At 41.5% G+C, this 6,710-nt stretch overlaps 1 pseudogene across 1 annotated transcript; it reads left to right on the plus strand.

The window, feature by feature from the left end:
* Nucleotides 1-2,779: 2,779 nt before the first annotated feature.
* Nucleotides 2,780-4,541, plus strand: LOC147620736 (G-type lectin S-receptor-like serine/threonine-protein kinase SD2-5 pseudogene; annotated as a pseudogene). The gene has a single exon (XR_015269986.1). The product of XR_015269986.1 is annotated as a G-type lectin S-receptor-like serine/threonine-protein kinase SD2-5 pseudogene (transcript).
* Nucleotides 4,542-6,710: the final 2,169 nt, after the last annotated feature.

Below are 6,710 nucleotides of genomic sequence, written 5' to 3' on the forward strand. Positions count from 1 at the left end.
AGAACAAAAGGGGAAGTTCTTACACCTTTATACCTCAAAAGCTGGAGGGAGGAATCTTATAGTACCCAAACCTTAGCTTTTTGCTTTTCCCACACCCATTTTTCCCTTATCCATTAACACCACCTTCCTCCTCCCCACCAAAATTTGTTGCATTCCTTGGACACTATTCATGTCATTGACAATAGATTGAATACGCCATGCATGTATGTAATAAAATATCTATGTATTGAGAACAAATTGCCTATGATTTGTATGTGTGTACGATGTACATGCATCTCTAGCATATCGGATTTATCCAGCATATAATATACATGTGTATGTATGTGTATCTGCATTTTCCAAGTGGTTCAACCCACCTCTTTTTTTTTCCCTCTTTTGCTCATAAGAGGTGAGATTGCAATGCCCTTATTTTGTTTTTTCCAGTCACACCCCCTCTCTCAACCTCTTTAAATGGCCAAGTTGCTAATCATTAGGTCTCTTGCATCTTGAATCCTCTAAAACAAATCCGCGATAGTTTTATCAACTTTGAATAACAAATCCGCGATAGTTTAATCAACTTTGAATAACATCCGACCAATAGCCTATATGCAATAGCTATTGAGTCGTCTAGACCTTAAACCCAACTGTCTCCTTCAAGATTCTGCTCTCTCAAGAAGGGCTCTTCACTACCATAAGATTGCTAATTTTGAAAAACACCCCTCCAAAAAAGAAAAAAGTGTGCATGTCACTACCACAATCTTTAAATGTGGTTGACAGCTATTGGATAACTTGACCTAGTCACTATGCAAGTCGCCTATAAATGCATTGTTTAAAAAAAAATTCTCATAAAATTTACAAATTTTCTTCTAAAAAATTTGTAATTTTTTGACCTAGATTTTAACTAAATTCTTTAAAATTTTACAAATGTTCTACTTCAAATTTTTGAAGTTAAAAAGCACAGTTCTTATGCTCTATGCTTTATATATTATACTTAGTAATGTACAATGGTTAAAATACAACAAAGAAGGCTATTTTTGGTAATAACACAACCACTCCGACGTCATCCTCCGTCGCCTCCCTGCCCTATCCACCTCCAACGTCTCGTGCACAACTTGCTTTTGGCGGGGGAGCTACCCTCTACCCTTTAAGGCAGCGTAGGAGCTAGTAGGTGCATAATCGAGCAATGTAGCTACCCTCTACCCTTATGAGGGTAGCTACCCTCTACCCTTATGAGGCGGTGCAAGCTAGTAGGTGCATAATCGAGCAACACATAGGGAGGAGCAGCTTCACACAAAACATGGCACAAAAGCTGGAGAGTAGAGCAAAGCGTAGAAGCTCTCCCGTTTCTGCGCCTCTCAAAGTAAAGCAAATAAAGCCCCTATCAGAGCTTCTCTCTCTTCTAAGGCACGCCCCCCTTGGCACACCAGCGCATGAGCGTAGCACAACAAAATGGGCAGCACAAAGCAAAGAAAAATGGTCTCTTTTGAAGCACGGGCTTGGACCTCTCTCAGCGCAACCTCTCCGGCTTCCTTTCCGATGCCGCCCTCCATCACCTCCCACCCTATCCACCTTCAACTTCTGCTGCTGCTGCAATTCGCTCACGAGGAAGCTAGTTGTGGTGAGCAAAGTAAATTGTAGAAGCTCTTCTGTTTCTACGCCTCACAAAGCAAAGCAAATAAAGTCCCCATCAGAGCTTCTCTCTCTGGCACAACAAAATGCCCCCCCTTGGCACATAGTGCATGAGCGCAGCACAACAAAATGTGCGACATAAAGCAAATAAAAAGAATGCAAGGAAGGGAAAGAGGAAGTAGAGAGAGAGAGAGAGAGAGAGAGAGAGAGAGAGAGAGAGAGAGAGAGAGAGAGTGTGTGCTACCCTTGCAACCTCGTACTTCACATCTCAAAACTGCACACAGTACACCAAAATTTTCAACCTCGCTTAAGCCTACACATAGTAAAAAAAGCCGCTGCCACCACGTAGAAAAAACAATAAAGACTGTCATTGAACAATTGTGTAAGAGAGAGAGAGAGAGAAAGAGAGCGAGCATACCTCTTAAACCTGCACCTGCAAACAAAGGGCGATATGAATGAGAGAGGAGGGAGGGAGCTCCACACACATTAGAAAGACGAAGAGAGAGAGAGGGGGGGCACCATGTCTTTCAATTCCATAGCCGTTTGAGTAGGGCAATTTGAAAAAAAGGAAAGGGCCCTCAAGTATTTTATTAATAATAATTCAGGCTTTGGGTTATAGGGACGGCTCTGGCCTGCGGCCTGTAGAAGAATTGAAATAGCATTTAAATTTCAAATGCTTTGAGAGTGAAGCCTAGGCCTAGGGCATGTCTAAAAATCATGCCATATGGCAAGTAGAAAAGTTAACCTTTCTTTATGCCTTATATTATAAATAGACGTTCATTTGTCAATCCTTGCCATCGAAAATACACTAAAGGACAAATTTAGTAGACTAGTGGTTTTTTGGTTCAATCAAAACTCTTTTGGTCAATCATTAGGGGACTTTGTGGTGGAGGAAATTTTGCATATTTTTGTGATTAGAAAAAAGAAAGATTTGATTTAGAAATGATATGATTTGTATTATGCTTGTGTAAGTATACTAATTGTTTACATTAAGAAGTCAATGATGAAGCAAAGAAAGGGCGGATGTTTATCTATAATTTTTGTTTTTATTTATTTTTAATAGATTTGATGTATTTATGTTGTAATTAGCATTTATTATTGCTTGTGTAAGTATATTTATGGTTTACAATAAGTCATCGGTGGGGGTTTATTTGTAGTTTTGGTCTTAGAAAATAGATTGGTTTTCACAATTAAAGAGAGAGCGTTGTGTGGGAGAGAGAGAGTCTGGAATCATGAAGAAATCCTTCCACAGCAATCGCATCTGCGTATTGTGGTGGGTTCTGCGCTCATGCGTTCCCATAGGACTTACCCTCGCGGTCACCTTCTCCATCCTGGCTGCTACCCGTGCCGCCCCTAGTCGCAACTACTACCTGGCGGCGGCTGTCATCACCGCCTGCCTCATCTCTCTGTGTTTATATTTTTTCAGCCACGTCTGCCGCCTCAAGGCCAAGGAAGATCTGCGGCGTGCTAATGAGCATGCGGCACAGATGGGCATGGAAGCTGATGCCGAGTTTCTCCAGAGCCTCGCAGGCCTCCCCACTAGGTTCTCTTTCAAGGAGCTTGAATCTGCTACCGCTAACTTCAGCAAGAAGCTCGGAAAGGGTGGCTTCGGTTCTGTCTATGAAGGGACCCTCCCTGACGGTCCCACGGTTGCTGTTAAGAGACTAGAGATAGAAGGGCGCGGCCAAAAGGAGTTCTGTGCAGAGGTGACCACCATCTCTAGAATCAGACATGTCAACCTCGTCTGCTTGAAGGGTTTCTGCGCAGAGGGCTTTGAGAGGTTGCTGGTCTATGAATTCATGCCCAGAGGTTCTTTCGACAGATGGATATTTCATAGCAGAGATGAGAGGGTACTTTTGTCATCCTCCTCTTCTTCTTTATCTTCTGATGCTTTTATGGTTTTGAGCTTGGAAACCCGATGTCGCATTGCACTAGAGACTGCACGCGGCCTGGCCTACCTGCATGAAGAATGTGAAGAGACCATCCTGCATCTGGATGTGAAGCCACAGAACATCCTGCTCGACGAGCAGTTCCGAGCTAAGGTTTCCGATTTTGGGCTCTCCCGTTGCATGGACAGGGCTCAAAGCAGGCTCGTGACTACCATGAGGGGCACACCTGGCTACCTTGCTCCGGAATGGCTCTTGGAAGCAGGAATTGATAGCAAAACAGATGTCTACAGCTTCGGAATGGTCCTACTGGAGCTTGTGAGTGGGAGGCGGAGTCTCGACCAATCTGAGGAGAATCCTGACCATTGGTTCTTGCCAGCCATGGCCTTCAAGAAGCTGCAGGAAGACCTCACAATGGATATCATCGACCCCTTGCTGCAAGGGAAGCTTAATGAGAAGAGCTGCAAGCAAGCCTTCATGATGATCAAAGTTGCTTTGTGGTGCATCCAAGAGAATGCATCCATGAGGCCAAGCATGAGCAGTGTTGTGCAGATGCTGGAGGGAAAAGTGGAGGTGATTGAGCCCCCTTTGTCATGCAACTTCTTCGCTTCAAGACGCACTGATAAACCACCCCTGGTATCCATCACCACCTGTGATGCTGAGGTCCTCAGTTTACCCAGATAATAGACATAGTTTACACACACTTCCATCAACAGATGGGGTTCCAAGTGATGAAGTAAATGGACCTGCACCATGAGCTCTTCACCTGATGATGCATATCCATATGGGGTGGCATATTCTCCATGGAGTATTATTAGCCATGTAGTTCCCTGTGGATGTCCAAGGGGGCAATAAGCTTCCTGGAATGGAGTAAATACCAAACTGGTGCAAAGACGAGTAGCTTTTTGTGCAAATAGACACAAAATGCAGTAATGCTAGACTTTATGGTAATGGTGTTTCCTTACCATGTTGGTTGGTAGAGAGTTCAATGTTGTGAAGACAACTCTTGAGGGTGAAATTGTATTACAGTAATCTGCCACTTGAAAAGACAAGTTCTTGTTTCATATTTTTATATTATTCTTGTCTCTCTCTCATACACTCGCGCGTGCACGTGCGTGTGTTGACATGCCCCATCATCATGTATAATAAGAGAGCCTACTAATCTCATAGTTTTGTTTTGACGTCTAGAGTTTTCAAACTTCACAAAAACAAATACCTAGTGTAGATGTTGCAGGCGCGTGTCACATCATGATATATGATCAAATAATGAAAAGAGAGTAAGTGTTTTGAAAAAGATATGAGTACCTTAGGGAGGCATTATAGCCATGTTTAAGAAGTTTAATTCCAAGTGCTTGGAAATAAGCTTAAGTTACTTTTGGTAATTGAGAAATGAAACAAAACCTTTTATTCAATAAGATGCAATTTTTCTAAAAGTGAAGGAAGAAATTCCACTTTTTTGGAGAATTGATAAGAGGCCTATTACTATAGCATGCTAGTGGGTCTATCCGTATGGGATGCATACTTCTCATGCCGTTTCGCATGCAAAAACGTGCATATGCATAGGGAATTCATATTTCTCTAACCACTTTTCAGACAAAAGGGTGGATTTATCCCTTCCCATTTTCTTATTTTTACTTTCTCCACTTTGCAATCCCCATCTTGCCCCCGCACCCCTCCCCCCCCCTTCCCATCTTCTTTTCCTCCAATTATTCGACGATGAAAATCTTTTTATTTTTCTTTCTCTCTTTTCTTTCACATCTCTTTTCTCGTCCTCTTGTATCTCTTTCCCTACTAAAAGTCTCTCTCTTTCACATCTCTTTTCTCGTCCTCTTTGAAGTTTTTTAACTTCCTTTACTTCATCCTTTTTCATTGGTTTTACCTTCTTTTTTATACTCCCATTTGTAAGTTACCATTCATCCTAGTTCATTTTCAATTTACTCATATTCCTTCGCTTTCTAATAATTTCTTTTACATGTTTCTCCTTTTCAAACCACCTTTCCCCCTCCTCCCCCTCCTCCTCCTCCTCCTTCAAATACCTTCCCTCCTCCTATTTCAAGAATCTCTGCCTCTTCCTCCAATCACTTTCCCAATCCTTCAACCACCTCTCCTCCTCCTCCTCCTCCTCCTCCAAGCATCTTTTCCCATCCTCCTCCTCATTTAACCATCTTTCCCCCGTTCTCCCTCCTCGTTACTCTCACCGTCTTTGTACTAATAAACCCCTACCACCTTCCTTTTTTCTCATTCACCCCCAACATTTCTCTCTCCTCTCAACTGTGTACTCCTACATTCATTCCCTTCATGAGCTTTTTTCCCACTAGCTCTCTTGTCTACCTTCTTAGACTTCCTAATATAGAAAACATGGAACCATTGAGAACATTAAAAATTTGTCAAAAGAGTTTCATTATTATCTTGAGATTGGATCCAAAATATGCTACCGAGAGGAGTCAACTAAATTATCACACATAATGAGACAAAGGCATTAAAGTTTAGAAATAAGGGGAAAAACATGTAGATAATCCAAGGGACACATTCACAAGAATGTCTCCATCCTTTCAAAAATTGCCTAATGTTATTTTATATGTGGGTAGTAGGAGGGAGAGTGCTTATTAGGATATTGTTCTAGGTGAAATAGTTAACCTTATGTTCCACAATTTGGTGCAAGTTTGTCAAAGATGAAATTATGATGCAAGTTTCTAACTAACAAGTTTGCAACACATTGTTAAAGATTTGTGAGAAGAAGGCCCATCCTCTAGCTCAAAAGTTTAAGAGCTAGAAGATTAAACAATACGCAAAAAAAAAAGTTATTACATTGTGATGGTCACCAAAAGTGCTTTGTTACTAGAGCTAGAGAAAATTAACAAAAAGTTAGCCAATTTAATTGTGATGGGCTTGAGGATAAGACACCAAACATTCAAGAATTATATTACAATGACTAAAAAATGTATCCTTCAAAATGGAGATTATAGAGAGTAAGGATTATCCTCGTATGCTAGTAACCATTTATATAGTAGTGATGTGTGGAGGTAGGCTAATAATGGCCAGGGTACTTTTTTCCTCCTTAGGAGAAAAATTTTCTCGACCATGGGTACACACTCTTATGAGTGTGCGTAAGTGACCTTATCATGTCACATCACTTGTACTTCACTCATTCTCATCAATCTACATTGAGTGTTGTGCTTCTTTCTATCTCTCCTTGTGTTCGTTGCATCTGTGTGT

The sequence above is a fragment of the Cibotium barometz genome, chromosome 31 (assembly GCF_041138505.1).
Source record: "Cibotium barometz isolate CiBa-2024 chromosome 31, ASM4113850v1, whole genome shotgun sequence".
NCBI classification, from domain to species: domain Eukaryota; kingdom Viridiplantae; phylum Streptophyta; class Polypodiopsida; order Cyatheales; family Cibotiaceae; genus Cibotium; species Cibotium barometz.